Genomic DNA, 19495 nt, shown 5'->3' with positions numbered 1-19495 from the left:
TCAAACGCCAGTCTTACCCGCATCACTCCTCTGATCATAACCCTCTGTGGCTCCCCACTGCCCTCCAGATGAAGTCCAAACGCCTCACCTGGCCACGAGCTCCTCACGCCCACCTCCTACTGACTCCGCAGCCCACACTGAACACATTACTCAAGTATAATGCCCTCAACACATTTTGGGGCTAACGTCCCCAAACCCACCGGCACCCTTCCACCTCTGAGCCTCTGCACTTGCTAGTCCCACTCCCTGGAGTACCCTTCCTTCCTCTTCCTCCCACCCTCCTGGCAATGCTCACCTGTCCTTCAGCTCTTGACCCAGGTGATGCCTCCCACAGAAAGCCTCCCTGGACCCCTAGGTGACCCCTATTACAGCACATGCTATCCTGCTCAGGAAAAACAGCCAAGAAGAAATAAAGTTCAAGGAGCCACAGCAGGGATGCTAAATTGGGGTGAGGGCTCTTCTCAGCATACTGTGCTTAGAGCCCTGGGGTCTAATGACAAACGGACCGGAGTTCTCAATTTATTGAACTGGGAGTAAAAAGGTACGACATCAGGTGGGTTCTAACTAAAGCTCTGTCATGTATAGGAAATGTGACCATCAATTGGATACCTAGGCACTTTGATCCTCAGTCCCTTTTGTTAAAAGATATGCCACATGCAGGAAGTGTATACGCAGCCACTCTGGCCCTCAGTGTCTTCTTCTGTTTTTTGGGAATAGCCTTCCCTGTCCTGTGGCTATCCTGTAACTCTCATGAGGAGAAGGAACAGTAATAACAGCTCCCTACAATGTATTACCTAATACATTTTCTTATTTAATACTCATTTTCAGAAGGGAAAATTGAGGCTTGGAGGAGAGAAATCACCTGTCCAAAACCACAGCCTGGTGATCTGAGCAAGGACACCATTCCAGGGCTGCATGACTTTCCCTCTAGAGCCTGTGCTCCTGACCACCACGTCATGGGGCAAAAGGTGCTCTCAGAAGAGCAATGTGCTAGAAAATCGAAGGAACTCCTTAGTACAGAATCCCAGAGCTAGAAGGGGTCTGGCAGGCAAGTCCCATTCCTTCATGTCTTTGAGCCCACTTCTCTCCCTGCAAAATAGAGGCATCACATCCACATACTTCACAGGTATATATGTTCTGACTATGTGAATTAATGTGCGAAAGTGCCTGGCACCTAGTAGGGCTTCAGTTCACTGTATTTTAAAATATTCAATGAAGTCCTTTTAAATTCTTTACTTTTCTTAAAATTAAGTTAAACTTTTCTATTTTGTGGTCATTGCAGAACCACACGCAACTGTAATAAATAGAGAGATCTCATATGCCCTCCACCCAGTTTACCCAATGGTAACATTTTGCAAAACTCAAGTTGAGTGCAATATTGCACCCAGGACAGACACCGACACAGTGGAACTACAGACCATTCCCGTCCCCAGAAGTTTCCATCTTGTCACTCTTTAAACCACACTCGCCTCCCCTACCCCAAACCCCTGGTGACCACTAATCTCTTCTCTCTTTCTATAACTTTGCCATTTCAAGAATGTCATAAAAATGAATCATACCTAATGTAACCTTTTGAGGTAGGCTTTCTTCACTCAGCATAATTCCTTCAAGATTCACCAATGTGCATGTATCAATAGCCAGGTCCTCTTCATTGCTGAGTCACATCTATGGATAGATACACCACTCTAACCATCCACCATCCAAGGACATCTGGGTTTTTCCTACTTTGGGGCTTTTATTACAAATAAAAGTGCTATGGACAATTGGTTGTCAATTTTTGAGTGAACGTAAGTTTTCATTTCTTTGGGATATGTCTTTCACTTTTTGGCATATAGCTTCACTCGTTCATTCATTCAACAAGCATTTATTGAGTACCTACTATGTGCTAGCATTGAGGATAAAGCTGCACGTAAGGCAGACAAAGACCCCTTCCACCAAGGACAACACAAAACCAAACCACTGAACAGATGACATCACAGATTCTGCTTTACAGCAATACACACGGGATGGAAAGAGGTCCCTGATAAACAATAAAAGCAGCAGCTGCTCTCAAGAGCCAGGCCATGTACCAACCTCTTTGATGCACTTTTTTTTTTTGATGCACTTTTGGAAGGAAAAGCATTGCCTTCTAGTTAAACATGTATTGTCTCAGGATGAAGCAACAGGCTGGTGGACTAGAAAACTGCATGGCAACTCTTTGTCCAGGCCTGTTGCTTTAGGAAGCATCTTGTTATGGTGGAATAAGCCTAAGATGTAACCCATTTCATAGACCCTCGAAGAATGACACCCACCATCTCCCGCATCATTTGAAGACCTTTACATGATCATCACTCTTAATCCTCATCAACCACCCTATGAGATAACTACACTTTTACCTCCATTTTACTGAAAAGGAAACAGAGGTTCCAAGAGGTCAAGCAACTCGCCAAAGGGTTTATGCCTGGGATGGGCAGAGTCAGGATATGAACCCCGGAGCACAGAGAGAGTGATCTGATGGCCTAAAAATGAAGCTCCTTTCCTCTCTTGCTGCCACACGAGTTGTGTGGCATTAAATGCCGGCACTGCACACCTTACTAAAAGCTCTGGGCACATATAAACTGGACAGTTCCTCATTAACAATGAAAGGCCTAAACACAGATCGCTTCAATCAATATGTTCTAAGCTCTCATCATTATATAAAGAAATAATTAGGTCAGCCAAACCTATTCCCTTTTCTCAAAATGCTTCCTTCCTCGGCTTCCCTTAGAACATGTGAGCCCAGAGGCCAGGGGGCTGAGCACTTTCTCCATCAATGAAATAAACCTCATCGTAAGTCCTGAACTCCTGACACCGTGGCTCTCATGATGATAAAAATGCCAACCATGATACAATAGAGATATTTAACCTCTGGTGTCACCAGTGTCTCCTGCAGGAGCCGAGAGTTGCTCTTTCTCGTTGACAGGGGTGGGCAATTACGGTGTGCGTTATCAGAGAGGCTAACTAGAAGAGACTCGGGAATCCCGCTGCAGTCAGTCTGGGCATGAGGCAGGTGCCTCTGGCCTCTCCCCCTACCACATCTGTTACCCATCCCAGACCTCACACCATTCGAGACGTCTCCTGAACCAATGCCATGCAAAAAGACCCCTCCGAGGAAACAGGAACAAAAGGAGCCAGCCAGGGAAGAACATTCTGGGTAGAAGGAACAGCATGTGCAAGGTGCTAAGGCACAAAGGAGTTTAGAATATTTTAGAAACCAGAAGTATTTAAGGTATTTCTCTTTGTCTTCTTCTACAATCCACCTCACGCACTCCCAACTACAGTGGCTTCTGGGATGTTTCCCAAACTTTCCAGGTCCATTCATTCTTTGGAAATGCCTGTAACACCCTTCTCTGCCCCACCTCCAGCTTTCTACACAGCTTCCTCCATAGGATATGCTGATAAACGTTTAGTAAAGAGTGTGTGGCTTTGCCAATTTCTCTGGTATAAATCCTCCCACGCAGTTGAGTTCAAGACACAGATACAACATCACTGAAGAAGGGGCCAGGAAGATGTGCACAATTGGCTCCTATGTGTCTATAAAAGTCAACTCCAGCAAACCATGGGTTGGCTCTCTCTCGCTTCTCCAGGTCTTTAAATATCACCTCAACAGAGAAATTTTTCTTGAGTCCCCCCATCCAAACAGCACCCCTCAATCCCCACCGTCTGCCCTGTTTTATTTACTTCACCATCCTTACCACAGCTGATCTCACCTATTATTTCCTGTCTCCCCATGACCAGAAAGGTCAGCTCATGAAGGCAGAGTAAGGTTATGCCTGGCTTGTTCACCGCTATATCCCTGATGCCTCAAACAATGCTTGGCATGTAGTAGGTGCTCAATAAGTATTAAAAGAATGACAAGAAATCGGCATGGCATGTGGTGAGCATGAGGGAGAGCAGAGAAGTAGAGGCTAAAGAAGGTCATCAGGGAGCAATCACCCTGACAAGGGCTTTGACTTCTTTTACCGCAGCAGAAGCTTGTAGAAATTTCTGAGCCGGGGAAGCGACTAAGACGGATCTGTGTTCTATGAGGCCCCCTTTGGAGGCTGTGGGGACAGGGGGTATAGGGCGGAAGGCCGGAGGGCATGAAAGCTGAAGCTGGGAGCCTTGAGGTCTCCCCAAATCCCCGGCACCCAGCAGAGGGGAGTACCAGGGGTGCTGGAGCCCAATCACCTACCAGCTGCCCATCGCAGGCTCCTCATTATACAGAGCAGCCGCAACCATGAGGCCCTTGCAGCCACTCTCACGCTGTTTTGCTTTTAAAATAGAAGGTTCCTGTGAAATTGCAAATAATTCATCGCTGAGAGTCCTTAAAACGTTCACAGATATTTAAAAGGCTATATAATCAAGTTTGCAAAAATATAAAGTGTAAGCGTTAAAATAATGTTTTAATTAAAACAGACCACTTATGCCCCAGCTCTGCCTCCTGTTTACTATTTCCATAATAGCCGGTGGCCTGTTCTAAGAAAAAAAAAAATTTTTTGTTTTAATTGGCCTTAAACAATAAGAAAGTGAAGTTTTCTCTCTGTGGTGCTGCACTGACGAGCTACAAGTCACACTCCCGCCATGTCAACAGGTGGCTGACTGCTGAGGCAGGTGGGCCTCTGTGGGCCCCTCCAGCTGCCCCCCTGGAAAAAGAGGGTGCAGGGCAGGAACGGGAGGAAGAGGCCTCTACGTCTTGGTTCTGAGAACGCCCACAACTCCACACCCCATCAACCTCCACCCTCGCCGGGTCAGTCCCCACTGCTGTAGAACAGGAGGGAAATCATATTTCCTTGTAATGTCTGGCAGGATGCTCAGCTTATGCTGTTTCTTCGCCCTCCCCCCCCTGCAAACTTCTACACATCTCTCCATTCTCAGCTCAAATGTCACCTCCTCAGGAAAGCCTGCCCAGAATACACTCCACCCCAGCACTCGAGGAAATCCTCCTGCCACATGCCATCTCAGCTTTCGGCCAGAGGTGGGTCCAAGGAGAGGGTCGTAGTGGCCAGTTGCCTTGCCCAAAGTGACCTAGAATGAGCAGATTATTCACCCTGTGGGCGGTAGCCCCTGACTGGTGGCCTGGACTCTCCTTCCCACCTTCCTGCCAGCCCCATAACTCCCAGTCTTGAAACTCCCTCCTGCGCCCCTTCCGTGGCCCTGACCACGTCAGGCAACCACATATCATCGTGAATTTGCTTGTTCAGCTTCCCCTCCCCCACCCGGCTGTCACCTCTACAAGAAAGACAGCATTTGGGTGCCCAGGTCCTACTCAGTACGTAGCATACAGCAGGTGCTCAATAAATGCCATGGAACATCATCTCTCATCCCTCGCCTAAGTCTTGGTCTTTTTATGTAAACTGCTACATCACTGGCTCGTTGGCTTATTCATTCATTCACTTAAAACCACTCCTTTTTCCAAAGGAGCCTCTGGGTGCCCTAGTCCCCCTTGTCCAAAACAGTTCCTCTTGCTTCCCCATCAGGCTCCAGCATCCCTCCGCACTCTGCCCAGCCTCCTTCCCCAGGACGTCGGTGTCCTACAGGTCCCTTGCATCCAGTCTGTGCCTCCCACCCCTGCCCCGTTCTGGGCTGCATACCCTCCCCCTGCTCCACCCTGCCCAACAGACTGGTTCTCTGCTGGGGCACTGGGGTCCTCCAGGGACACTGGGCAATGCCTGGAGACGATTCAGGGGAGACAACTGGCACCTGGGGGTGGAGGCCAAGCTGTCACTAAACATCCTGCAATGCACAGCACGCTGCCCCCATAAAATGCCTGGGTGGAGAACCTCCGAGAGAAGACTCTTTCAAGCACAGCTCCAGGCATCTCACTCCCCTGCTCATGCACCTTCTCCGGCTCCCCATGGCCCAGTTGAGCTTTCGGGCAGCCCCTGGTCCTATCCCCCGGGAGCTGCCGTCTCCCAGGTTGGATGCCCAGCTTGAGCCCAAGTACAGGTCCAAAGTGCCCGTCGCAGTTCCCAGGGGGAACTCCTGCACCTCCAGCCTGCCAAGCCCTCTGTTCCCATAGCCCCCCAGGCCGACAGCCGCCCCTGTCCACCTCCGGTCACTGCTGCACTGAGGGCATCCTCACTTGGTTTTACTCGTATATCCCCCCAGAGAGCCCAGTACCTGTGCTTGGCGCACAGCGGGCGCTGGGACACGAGTTCACTCAAGACCCTCTTCCCTCTGAAGATCCAAATCCAGAAAACTCCTCAACACAGACCAGCCAGGCTGTCGGCCTTTATTTGGACTCACTCCAACACATTTACTTTGATCTCACGACGCGCTGTCATTTTCCACCTTCTGCCTTTTTCCTTTTTCGCCTCCATCTCGGCTCAGTGTTGCCTCCTGTCCCACCTGGACACCCCCAGCCTCCCCGGAGCCATTCCTACTCTTTTGCAGAGGTTTAAATTTCAAATGACAAAATAGTACATTCTCAACGCTGAAAATCTTCTTAAGAAAAGGAAGCGCCAAAATGGCCTGTCATCTCACCCCCTCAAAGAAACCGCACCAAAGCTGCCGGGGATATGCACCCAGGGCATGAGGAGGCTGGGGCAGATGCATCAGGGCCAGGAGAGGAAGGCTCCTCCTTGGGGGCTGTGTCCCCACACTGCCTAGGGAGTGGCTTCCGTGGTGTTCACTGTGCAGGCCAGGCACCGAGGTGCAGCCGCTGGCAGCTGGAAGTCTGAAAGGACTGAGGGGACCGGGCAGCTGCTTGGGTGCCAGACTGCACAGCAGACACTGGCTGGCCCCTGCCCCTGCCCCTGTCCCCACAGCCAGAGCAGCCCCCGATTCTCACTTGGCTTCCCTTCCCCACCTGCCCACATTTCCTTCAAACCATCACTAACATCTGTCGGGCTTCTGGGCCAGCCAGCCTCAGAGTCCCCTCCATGTGGGTGGAGAAGCCCCCTTCTCATATGCGCCCTGGTGGGAAACTGAGCTGGTTTCTGCAGGCTGCCCACCCACACTGGGTGGGGATCCTCCTCAACTCTAGGCATGGAGCTTGGGACCCAGGCCTAGGCCAGTGAGCAAATCTCATTTCTCTGAACACTTAGAAAAGCTCTGCTTTTCTAGTTTATAAAATCTTCACCACACGAGCTGCCCAGCAGTGGCTGTTATTCACACAGCAATACACTAGAGATGGTTCCCTGGGACAATAAATATCAACTGGTCTTTCCCTCCTTAAAAAAAAAATGGCATGCTTTTTAAAAAATGAAAAAAAGAATCTGATATGCCCCTTAAGAAAGCTGAAATCCCAGGGGCAGCTTGCAAACTTTGGCTGGACATTCTGGGTGGACAATGGCTGGAGGCAAACCAGAAAGAGTGGTGCCATCACATCTGCAGTAGCCAATCAGGAACATTTACATGTGGCGAGAACCGGTCCTGGGTCCCTGATACCTACTCCATTTCCCAGAAATGCTCCCACAAGCAGGGGGTCCTGTATTATTCATTTTATACCTCCTCCAGCTATAACAGCCCCCATCTATTGAACAGTTACTGTGCCAGGAGCAGCACCAAGCACCCAATGTCCACTTTGCCAACTCTTCACAGCACCTCTATGACAGCTCTTAGCAGCAGCATCTCCATTTTGCAAGTGAGGAAACTGAGGCTCAGGAAAGCCTAATAACAGTAACATGAGTAATGACAACAAAATGTACATTTGTTGATTGTTTACTATATACCAGGAGCTGTTGTGTCTTACAGTACTTTGACTTATTTCATTCATTCGTTCAATAGGTATTTACTGCACACCTACTATGTGCCCACCTCTGTTTTAGCCGCTTGGAAGACAGCAGTAAGCAAAACAGACAAAAGTTCCTGCCTTCCTGGAGTAACATTCTAATGGGGGCAATCAGTGAACAAGATAAATGGGTGAATATATGTGATATGATCAATCATGGTTAAGTGCTAAAGGAGAAAAAAATAAAGCAGGGAAAGGAAGTGTGGGAAGACAAAGAGAGAGAGATGGAGACTGTGTGTGTGTGTGTGTGTGTGTGTGTGTGTGTGTGCTGTGAAATTTTAGTTAGAAGGCCAAAGAAGGCTTTGCTGAGAAGGTAACTTTTGCATAAAGACCAACAAAAGTGAAGGAGAGAGCTACACTGATATCTGAGAAAAGAGGGAACGTCCCAAGTGCAAAGGCCCTGAGGTGGCAGTTTGCCTGCCCTGTTCAAAGAACAAGGAAAAGGTCAGATATGATCACTCCCAGTTTAGAGAGGAGGAGCTCAAGGTCACCCAGCAAGCGGAGGTGCCAGGACAAGAAGCCAGAACTTGGGGCACTTGATCATACAGTTCCTTCCCGAGAGACCTCTATGAGCAATTACCGTGAGCCATGCAGGGATTGAGATGCAACTGAGAGCCTGCTTATCACCAAGGAGGGCTGCCAAGTGAGGTGTCCTCCCATGCAGGCCTGAAGCCACGCCCAGAGCCCTCACACCATACCACGTGGGCACTTACAGACTCACAGACACACACCCTTCTGGCCCCCAACAATGCAGGTGTGAGAACAGCGCTGCCGAGGGATGCGTGCACATGAAGCTAATAAATAAGGCTGCCCAATCGATAGTTCTTGGGAGCAGAGCACTGGGGAATGAGAAATTGCTGCTCATGCCTGGGAAAATCCAGCTCCCCCAAGTCCCACCAAGGCCGCTATCTCCACCCCAGCCACAAGGGGCACAATAGAGCTGGGAAGAGCTGGGCCCCCACAGGGGATCTACTGTGTGATGTGGGCAAGCAACTACCCCTCTCTGAGCCTCATCTGTAGAACAGGAATGGAAGAAGCAGTCCTCGCTCCAAATGCCCACAAAGATTCACAGTGATGTAGGTTACAGCGTGGTGCAAACAGCATGGGCAATTTCATGTAGACAGCAGGTGCCTGTGGTATAAATTCAGAGGCTACAGCAGGGTATAAAGAAGAAAGTCAGTATTCCATCCTCCCAGGGGCCCCCTCCCAGGGGTAACTGCAGTTGGAGTGTCTTATGAGTCCTTCTAGAAAATTCTATATAGAAATTAGTCAAATGTGCTTGTGCTTACAAAGAGTAATTTATCTGAGGCCACCAGCTCGTAAAAGGCAGCATTAAGACTCGAAGGTCCCCAAACGATCTGACGTCACTGCCCAACTTCTGGGCCTCCCTGTTCCTGGTCTGAAGAAAAGTCTGGTGGCCCAGCCCACAGACAAGTGAGGTTCTGTCCCAAATAGTCTCTCCACCCCACAGGATCAGCCCTGCAGGCTTGGGGCTCCAAACCACTCAAGGCCAGGACCCCAGCTGGCCCCAGCACTGCCTTCTCTTCCTTAGCCACCTGGCCAAGACCAGAATTGCCGAATCCACCCACTTCTCCACATTCCACTGCTGCATCCTGCTCCGAGCCTCCAGCCCAGTTGCCAGGACGGTTGCAGTGGACTCCTAACTGGTCTCCCAGCCCTACAGCCCACTCTGCTCACAGTGAGCTTTTCCAGTGCAAAAGTTGAGCAAGTCACTCTCTGCTCAAAAACTTTTCATGGCTCCCCACTCCTCTGTAGATAAAACCCAAGTCCTTCCCCTGCCTGGCCTCCTCCCCCATCACTTTCCCCCTTGCTCTCCTTCTTCCAGCATGCCAGCCGCAGGGCCTTTGCACAGGCTATCCCTTCTGCCTGGCATTCTTTCTCCACGTCTCTTCACTTGCCTCCCTCCAAGAGACCTTCCTTGAGCACAAGTAAAATTAGGTGCTCTCGTTACTTCCTCTCATAGCTACTTCCTCCATGCATCTCTCAACAATTTGGCGTGTTTTGTAATTAAACACTTTGCTCTTTCTTTACCATCTGGCTCCACTGAACAGGTCTATCTCAATAACTGCTTCACCCCCGAGGGCACATGGTATGCGATCAAATGTTTGTTGATTGAATAAATAGCCTGACCAAATCCAACATCCCTTCCCTCAACAACTCACCTTCTATACATTCAATCTACTCATCCTCCCCAATTTCACACCATCATTTTGAAAATCTCGGAGGGCAGGGCTGGAAACTCCAGCTACCCCCAGAGCTAAAATGCCTCTGCCACTCCCCGGGTACCACTTCACTCTCTTTGTGTCCTCCTATCTCCTTTGCTGTTTACATTAAGCAAAATTTCTTCATTGGCAAATAAATGCTTTTTCCATCAATAACCACGGATGACTAAATCAAACCTTTAGCTGCTGCTCTTATCTCTTAAACAGACCCATGGATTTCCCAACTAATCAGATGGTGAATCAAACACAGGCATCGAGGTGGGAGCTAATCCGGTCAATTTCCTTCCAGGAGGAGGGATTTGGGTGGGAATTTGCGTGGGGCCCCCCAAAAAACAAACACTCCTGTAAATAAAGCCGCCCTCCATCCTGTCTCCACAATGCAACTCTTATTGAGTGAGTCAGGTGTTTGGCTGATTAAAAATTGATCCATTTCAAAATCTAATCAACAGAATAGGATTCTTTCATACGTTATCGAGAGAGCTGCTGACATCGAAAACCAAACCTGTTATTAACCCATGAACTCCAGTGACCCTCTCCTCGCTGCCCCACGGAACCGTAAATTATTCAGTGGCCCGAGACCGGGGCTGGTGAGCCTGATGGATTTAGACCAGGGCGGCAGTGCAGGAGGCTTGGGTCGGTGGCATGGCCCCGTGGGTCCCCGGGGACTGAGGGACTCGGGATGTGCGTGCCACGACTGTGAATACGTTTCCCACATCTACCTGGGCCTTCCCACGCCTGGGCCTTTTCTCAGCTTCCCGAGCAGGGCGGGCAGGCTGGCCTGGGCTGTGGGGACCTGGGGGGCTTTGGGAAGGATATTATTTCTAATTCCCAAGTTGATAAATTATTTTCTTCAAACTTCAGGACAGGAAAAAAAAAATAGAAAACGATGAGGAGGCCACAGCTGCATTTTGCAAACAGTTAGGGACAGGCAATACAGTTAACTCAAATATTTTACCTCCTCATGCAAGGAACAGCTCTGTTGCGATGGGACTGTTTAAAAGAGGAGATGAAAAGAGCCATCCGTTGGCAGTTTATGTGTCTAGTGGGGCCCACAGGGGCAATGGGCTCTCTCGCCAGCTTCTAGACTCTTTGACCTTGAATTAAAAAGCCTTGTTAAGAGCCATATCTTCTAAAAACAAGAGCAGAGTACATAAAGGGTTTTTTTAAAAAAAAGACGCACACATAAACGTGCCAAAGTTTTCATCCTGCTAAGCAAGCAGGAAATCCAGAGGCAGCAAAGGCTGCACTTGGCATTCTTATTTCAGGGCCCATATTTGTCTGCTGACCTGCTCAGAAGGAAGGAGTGAGGAGGACCCAGGGAGGGCCAGAAGGAGACTAGAAACTGAGAGAAGGCGGCTGGGCCTGCTGAGAGGAGGGGAGTTGGGGAAGGCCACTTCCTTGTTCCAAGCTTCTGGTGACCCCAGAAGCAGCCAGACATCATAAGCTCCTTGAGACAAGGTGCTGGGGGAGAGGGGGAGGGTTCACCAAGGTGCTGTGAGCTCAGCAGGCAAACAGAGTTTGGATCCTGGCTCTGTCACATCCTAGCTGTGTGGACTTGGGCAAGTGGCTCTATCTTGCTCGGTCTGTTTTCTCATCCATCTAATGGGGATAATAAAGCATCTATGCCTTTTAAATTCTCCAGGTAATCTCTATTTGGTGAATGGCACAGGGGAATGACTCCAGAGCAAATGAAAGCTATCATTATTGTTAATGTTGTTTTTGTTATTATAATGCAAAGTGTTTTGCATTCCTCAGAGACGAAGTGTTTGATCCAATAGTCAGAGGCCAGTTAGCATCCTCCTCAACCCCAAAGTACCTGACCTTGCTAAGAATAATTATTACTAACTACCTCTATAGCACCCAGCGTTTCAGTGAGAACTCCAGAAAGTACTTACAAGATACATAGCTGAGCTGGAAAATCTGAGTCCAGGGTCCAGAGATTCCAGCTCAGCCACTTCCTAGCTGTGTGACTTTCAGAAAGTGAATTCACCTCTCTGAGTCTCACTATTCTCACCATTAAATTCGGATGCTAAATAATACCCATTTGTGGAACTCAGCAGAGTGCCTGGCACTTAGTCCTCTGCACAGGCTGGCTGCCGTTTCATCACCATTAGTATTCATCGGTCACTTTCCACCCAATCAAATAAAGATGATTTTGCTTATTTACTAGCGAGAGTTGAAGCCGATGGGGCCTCATGTGGAGTGAACCCTGGGCAGGTCACTCTGCTTCTCCAAGTCCCAGATTCCTCCCTCATTGGGGCCAAAAATGGGATCTGTGAAGTAAAAGGGCAGTGCTCCCCCTCTGCGTGACCCTTGCCCGATTCCCTCGGTAGAGAACGGTGCCTGGCCTGCAGTCAGCCCTCCACAGATGTGCTCCATGCACCCTCCTCCAGAAAACGCCAGCGCCCTGCACAAAAGGTTAGCAGCAAATGGACACAGAAGGAGGGCAAACATTTCCCTCCTCAGACCCAAATGCTGACCCCAAGCTCCAAGGACCTCACTGCCCCAGAGAGCATCGGAGCCAGGCAGTCAGAAAGAGGCCAACACCCCATCCAACAAACTCTTCCAGCCCACCAAAAACCCTCTCCTACATAATAACGTATTTATAAGTCTGCAGCCCTTCTGGCCTCTCCTCGAAGCAAAATCACCCTCCAGAGGCCTGGAGACCTGATCAGATCGATCCAGTCTAAGCTGTAATTCTGTGGCTTCTCTGCACAGCCCAGACGGGGCCTGCCTGGCGGCTCCAGGGATGCCCAACAGCAACTGGGATGAGAAGGAAATCAGACCTGCTCTCCCAAGCAGGCCACAAGTCGCTCCTGCGGGCAGGGGGCAGGGCAGTCGAGGTCTCTGTCCATCACTGCCTCAGGCCTAATGGAGAAGGTCCATGGGGGACCCAAGGAAGGAAGAGTGAGTCCCCGAGGCAGGGACAGGTGAGGGGGGCAGCTCTGGGAGACCAGATCCCGCCCCTTGGCCAAAGCCAATCTTACCTGCCTGTGCCCGCAGGGTTCAAGCAAGCTAGATGGTCAGGTCTCAGGAAGCCCCAGGCCTGGGCCCAAGGGGGACCATATCCTACCCCTACCCCACAACTACCACCTCTCCGGAGGCGTGGCCTGAACCGGGGGGCACCTCAACCAGGAAGGGCTCCCAGGTCCTCCTGCTGCTGAGGCCGCTGTCTGCTGTTTACCCGCTGCCTGTTTTCCTCATGACAGGCCTTCCAAGAACTCCAGACAGAAATCAATGCTACTGGCTCTCAGTGCCCACACCTCCACCTTCCCCTCTCGCTGCCAAAGTTCAGCCACCGGTTCCTGTAAAGCTTGCACAGGCTTTGAGCTGAGCCGAGGGGCGGCCCAAGGTGGCCCCCTGCCCAGGCTGAAGGCCCTGGGAAGGTTGGTCCAGGAGCAGCCAGGATGGGAGTTTATCCTACCCCCATCTTCCACTGAGCACATCACAAAGACGGGTGGTGGCCCAAGGGGTGGGTGGGTGGGGGTTGTTAAAAACTCAGACCCTCAACCAGCCCCCAGGATTTAAGAAGTCTGGGGTGGGGCCAGGGAATCTGTACTTTAACAATCTCCCCACTCACTGATCCAGATCAGTAACCAAGCATGGGAAACACAGTTTGTGTGCAAAGATTCAGCTTCAGGATACTTGTCACTGAGTTGCCCGGAAGAATTGGAATTAAAGGAGTGCCAGATAAAACACAAGACACCCAGTTTAATTTGAATTCCGATAAACAACCGATTTTATGTATGTGTGTGTGTGTGTGTGTGTGTGTATACACACACACACACACACACACATATATATATATAAGTATGTCCCAAATAGGGCATATTTTACTATAAGTATGTCCCAAATAGGGCATATTCAGTATAAGTATGTCCCAAATAGGGCATATTTTAGTATAAGTATGTCCCAAATAGGGCATGGGACAAACTTATACTAAAAATTATTTTGGGTTACCCGGATTTCAAATTTAACTGAAACTCTTACAGCTTTTTTTCTTCAAAATTTGGCAGCCCACACTGAAAACCATTTGTCATCCCACCCCAAAGGATCACTACCATAAACCACAGTGCAGCCACGTGTGGAAATAGCACACAGCCACTAAAATGAGTCCTAGCAGGCAGCACAGCAGGCCCTGTTCTACATCCTCACGTATGCTCACTCATGTGATCCTCCAAATAACAGAGGCGGGCACCATGACTGCCCTGTTTTGCAGAGGAAATTGAGGCAGAAAGCAGTGAAGTCACTTGGCCAAAGTCACAGAGCTAGAAAGTAGCAGAGCTGGGTATTGAACTAAATCAGATTCCAGAGTTAAGTGCAAACCATTACTTGATTGTTCACTAAGCAAAAGGTAAATGATATAAAAGATGAGGAAGAACAGGACACGTATTCCAGTGTTAAGTGGAATAGCATTTACAACACGATTCCACATCTCTATAATAGAAGGCATTGAAAGTAATTAGAAGGTTGCACACAACTGGCAGAAGTGTGAAGTAGTCCAACCACTTTGGAAAATTGTTTGGCCACATCTACTAAACATAAACATATGCCTCCCAATTTAACCCAGCAATTCCATCCTCGATGTACAGCAGTGGTTCTCAAACCACCCTCTCCCTTCCAGGGCACACTGGGCAATGTCTGCAGGCATTTTTGGTTGTTGCGAGTGAAAGGCAAGTGCTACCAGCATCCAGTGGGCAGAGGCCAGGAATGCTGCTAAACATCCTGCAATGCACGCAACAGCCCCCCACAACAAAGAATTGTCAACAAAGAATTGTCTCGCCCCAAAATATTAATAGACCCAAGAAAAACGTGTGCACCTGGGCATCAAGATTCTCACAAAGCAATATTCTCAGCAGCACTGTCTCTAAGAGTTACAAACTGGAAACCACCCAAATGTCCATCAACAGGAGAATGGGCGAATACATTGTGGGATGCACACACAACAGGATAAGAGACAACAAGGAGAATGAATGAACTGCAGCTACACACAGAAACTTGGATAAATCTTGTGAACACAGCATTGACAAAAAAAGCCAGACACAAAGAGGCCTCCTGTGTGATTTCATTGACATAGAGCTCAAAAACAGGAAAAAGTATCGTGCTGTGGGAATCGGGCTAGTGGTCGCGCTCAGGGGTTGACAGTGGCTGGGTGGGGGATGAGGGGGCTCTGTGAGGCAGGACTGTCCTCTTTCTTGATCTGGTGATGGCTCCTCGGGTGTGTTCAGTTTGTGACAATTCATCAAGTTGGACACTTCTATCTGGGCTCTCTTCTGTGTTTGTTATACTCTGGCACAGAGTGTAAACAAACTGGGATAAAGATCTATCCCGGGAGCAGGAGATATTTTTCTTCTTTTTTGCTTATCTGTGCTTTCTACAATTGCCATACTGAGCTTTTTTAAGGAATGAGGATGCTGACAGCGAATGCATTTATTCATTCATCAAACATGTGCTAAGCCCTGTAATGTGTTGGCTCTAGCACTGGGCGCTGGGGGTGGGGGCAAGAGAGTGTCCCTACCCTCAAGGAGCCCACAGTCTTTGCAGGAGGTGGGAAAGGCTGTAAATTAAACCAGTTCAAAGGTTTCACAGCCAGCCAGCAGCCGGATATTTCAACCACCCAGCCCCATGTTTTAATCAGTTTGATTTCCCTGCAGGCAGGGCCTGGTCTCCTCAGCTGCCCAGCACTGCCCCCAACCCTCCTGTTTCACTCCAAGATGAATCTACCCCTTAATGTTAACTGCCTGGCTTTGTGCTCACGGGTGTTTGCCATTCCCTGAACTGGATATTGGAACCAGTACACAACTATGTTTGAGAGTTGGACAAAGGATTATAAAAGCAGAGGAAACAAAGCTGTATGGGAGTGGGGAGGGGCTAGTAAGTGCATTTGTTCTGAACAGAAACACAAATACAGAAATGTGAACAAAATACCACTATGTAAATAAGGCAGGGCGTGGTCATCCTTGGGCAGAAGGATGACCGAAAGGGGAGACTTAAAGAGAGGTGATGCCCAAACTGGGTTCTGACGGATGTCTAGGAGTCCACCAGATGGACCAAGTGTGGAAAGCTACCATGGGCAGAGGGACGAGCATAAAGGGGGGAAGTAATGCTGTCTCCCAAAGCTACACTAAGCTCAGTATGGCTGATGCCTGGGTTGGGAGGGAGAAGCAGCCAGGGGAAATGTGAGCACTTATTGAGCACTTACTGTGTGCCAAGCACTGCAAGAAAAACTACTTTACCTGTACTGACTTTACTAAACTCAACAACTCCATTTCACACATGGGAAGACTGAGGCTCAGAGATGGGACTAGATTGGCTTAGAGATGATGGCTGAGGTGGGATTTGAAACAAGTCTGAGTCTGACTCCAGAGTCTCACTCTTACTCACGAGACTCCGGCCTCCCAAAGGAGGGCCATGGGCATTGCCAGGTCCACCCCCCTGCCCCAATCTCCTCTTGGGGGTCTGCCTGGGGCCACCAGCCCCCCAAGAAAGCAGGCAAGTCAGCAAAGAAGGGAAGACAGAGCAGTGAGGTACAAAACTACTGTTGCAGGGCCCTGCTGGGACAGAAAAGAAAATACCAGCTGCTCAAACCAGCACTGCCTTTAAACTCTTCAGAGGATGAATGCCACACCTGGGTCCCTGGAGAGCCCCGAGTTTGGGCTGGTGGCTTTCTGGAAAAAGGCTTGCGGCTGCAGGCATCTCCACAGTCACGGTCGACACGCCACACTTCTCCACGGCACTAGCTGACAAGTGTCTTCAAAGGCTGGTTTTGCCGGTTTTTATTTTTTTCTTACAGATGTCATTCACCCGCAGGAAGCACTTTTCCCCACTATTGTGAGAGTTATTTTGGTTCGAGAAAGCCAACCCCAGAGCAAATCCAAGAAAGAAATAAAAGGAAGGAGGGAAAATGAGCAACTCTGGCAAAATTAGAAAAAGCAGCGTTCGGGTAAAGTGCACACAAGACAATCTTTTTCGAGATGATTTTTTTTTTTTGAGATCAAAGACAAAGGGAAAGAATTGTGCTGAACGTCATCAGGTGCGGCAACTCGAGAAGACACAGGGGACCATGAGAGATCTGCTGGCCACTTTCTAAAAGGAGGCAACATCCCTTGCCCAGTGAGCCGCCCCTGCTGGGTTAGAGGCGGACGGGGAACGAGGGTGCAGGCAGGCAACTCTGCTAGGGACCCGCAGGAGGGGAAGGGAGGGGGAGAGTTCACATGCACCGAGGCTCTTTGCGTGGGACCTTAGTTCTCAGGGGGGCTTACAGGCCAAGTCACGTCCCACATCTTCTCCAAACGTCCTCAAGGAAAGAGGATGCTTGAAATCCCATGGGCAGTGGAGCTCTGCCCAGGCTGTGTCCTGGCACAGAGGGTGGTTTCCCTCTTGTCCTCAACATGATGTTCTCCAAACAACAGAGCACAGGCTGCACTACCTGGTGGGTCAACCCAGGCCGGGAGGCGGGAGTGACGTGTGTGTGGTTCACCTTTGGAGAAATTTGGTTGTGCAGGATAGAGTAGCCAAGAGCTCTCTGGCAGGGAGATATGACAAATCCCAGGGGATGGGTCTGGTCATATGTGGTAGAAATTTAACCTGAACCAGCTGAACCAAAAAAACCCATATGGGCTCCCTAATCAAACTGTAAAAGACAGAGAAGGTGGTCTCAGGATGTGTTGGACCAGGTACTGTGTCTCTCCATATTGTGACGCAGCCTCTCCCCGCAGGCTGTCCTTCTGGTGTCAATAGGTGCTCAGCAAACACTGGCTGAATTTGCGCAAGCCCCAGGCAAAGGTGAGGTGGACAGACCCCCAGGGGATGTTTGGTCTCTGGTCCCTTGTCCCTTCGTGACAAAGTGGGCTCTGATGCCAGCATAAGTGACAGATGTCAAGTTACCAAAGAAGGAGACTGCCAGACAGTTTAAACAATTCGAAAGAAGAAACTCAATCTTTCACAAAATGGAGAAGTCCTGTCTGTCTAGTAATATGGTAGATAAGATAACCTGAAAATGCTCCCACTACAAAATACCCAGAAATATTGGATAAAATATACCAACATCCTTTTAAATATATAGGTCAGTTCAGTATGAAAGTAAGAAAAACTCCCAAGGGCCAAAACTGAAGGAGAAATGCAAAATGAGATTGGCAAGTATGTGGACTAAGGCTTCAGAGCCCTGGGCAGTGAGGGGGTAGAGCAGTTGTCAATCTTGGCAATAAAGAGGTCTTCACCCTCAGTGAAAGAGTGGGTCAGACACTTCTATCCACTAACACAGGAAGAAGATTTGATCTGTTTCAGCCTTGACTCTAGATTGGAAAACCAAAAAGTAGCCTCCTCTAGAATTTATAACCACAGGTCTGCCCGCACATGGTATTTAGGTTTGCTGACGCTGCCAGAATGCACTATACTAGAAATGGATTGGCTTTTACAAACGGGATTTATTAAGTTACAAGTTACAATCCTAAGGCCATGAAAATGTCCAAATCAACGCACCAACAGGGTCAATTGCATCTGGGGTTTCTCTGTCACGTGGAAAGGCACATGGTGATGTCTGCTGGCCCTTTGCTTCCCATTTTGTTTTCAGCTCCTGGTTCCAGTAGCCTCCTCTCTGAGCATCTGACTGTCCCCAAGCATCTCCAAACATCTGTGTCAGCTGTGAGCTCTTTTAAGGTCCCCAGTCAACTAAATAAGACCCACCTTGAACAGGTGGGCTCACATTTTCATGGAAATAATCTAATCAAACTGTCCTACCCACAGCAAGTCTGCACCCACAAGACTGGATTAAAAGAGCATGGCTTTTCTGGGGTACATAACAGTTTCAAAGCAGCACACGTGGGTCTGGAGCTCAATTTTATACTATCTTTGGAGTCCAGGTACCTCCAAGCCACAATTATCAACTTGAGTGTGCATCAGAATCACCTGCCTCCAGGTGATTGTTAAAACACAGGTTGCTGAGTCTCATCTCTGGAATTCCTGATTCAATAGATCCCAGTTGGGGCTCAAGAATTTGCATGTCTGACAAGTTCCCAGGTGATGCTAAAGCTGCTAGTCCAGGGGCCACACGTTGAAAATTACTGCTCTCTGCTAAGAAATTAACATGACAAGCCATTCTCATCTGGTAATACCCTTGGACATTAGGCAGAAGTAAATATAAAAATCTCTCCTGAGCAGGAGTGAGCAAATAATGACCCATGAGCTAAATCTTAACCACATCTGGCCATACCCATGTGTTTAGGTATTGGTTATGTCCACTTTTGCACAACAATGGCAGAGTTGAGCGGATGCATTGGAAACTGGCCTGCAAAACTAAAAATATTTAGCTAGCCCTTTACGGAAAATGTTTGCCAACTTATGCTCAAGCTACACAAAGCTCCCAGAGATACAGCCTATAGATGAGCTCTTAATTGAAAATTACAAAGCACATGGGGAGTTAGTCTACTGTGTAAAAATCAACAGAGACAAAAACTAGCAGGATCAGTGCCATGAATTTCAGATGATGGAATATACACTCATCATCTCTTAGGTTTTCAAT

General features: G+C 48.9%; 1 protein-coding gene across 3 annotated transcripts in view; it reads right to left on the bottom strand.

The window, feature by feature from the left end:
• CUX2 (cut like homeobox 2) overlaps positions 1–19495 on the bottom strand; it is a 261759-nt gene that overhangs the window by 213362 nt on the left and 28902 nt on the right. The window contains exon 1 of one of the 3 annotated variants that reach the window (XM_077159855.1): positions 12963–13448. The exons of 1 other annotated variant lie outside the window; for it this stretch is intronic. The gene's annotated coding sequence lies outside the window, so the exon portion shown is untranslated. One more of the 3 variants, XM_077159856.1, reaches the window with a different exon arrangement.

Source organism: Tamandua tetradactyla, chromosome 5 (assembly GCF_023851605.1).
Source record: "Tamandua tetradactyla isolate mTamTet1 chromosome 5, mTamTet1.pri, whole genome shotgun sequence".
Lineage (NCBI taxonomy): Eukaryota > Metazoa > Chordata > Mammalia > Pilosa > Myrmecophagidae > Tamandua > Tamandua tetradactyla.
The sequence above is the reverse complement of the archived record's forward strand: the minus strand, read 5'-3'. Positions and strand labels throughout refer to the sequence as shown.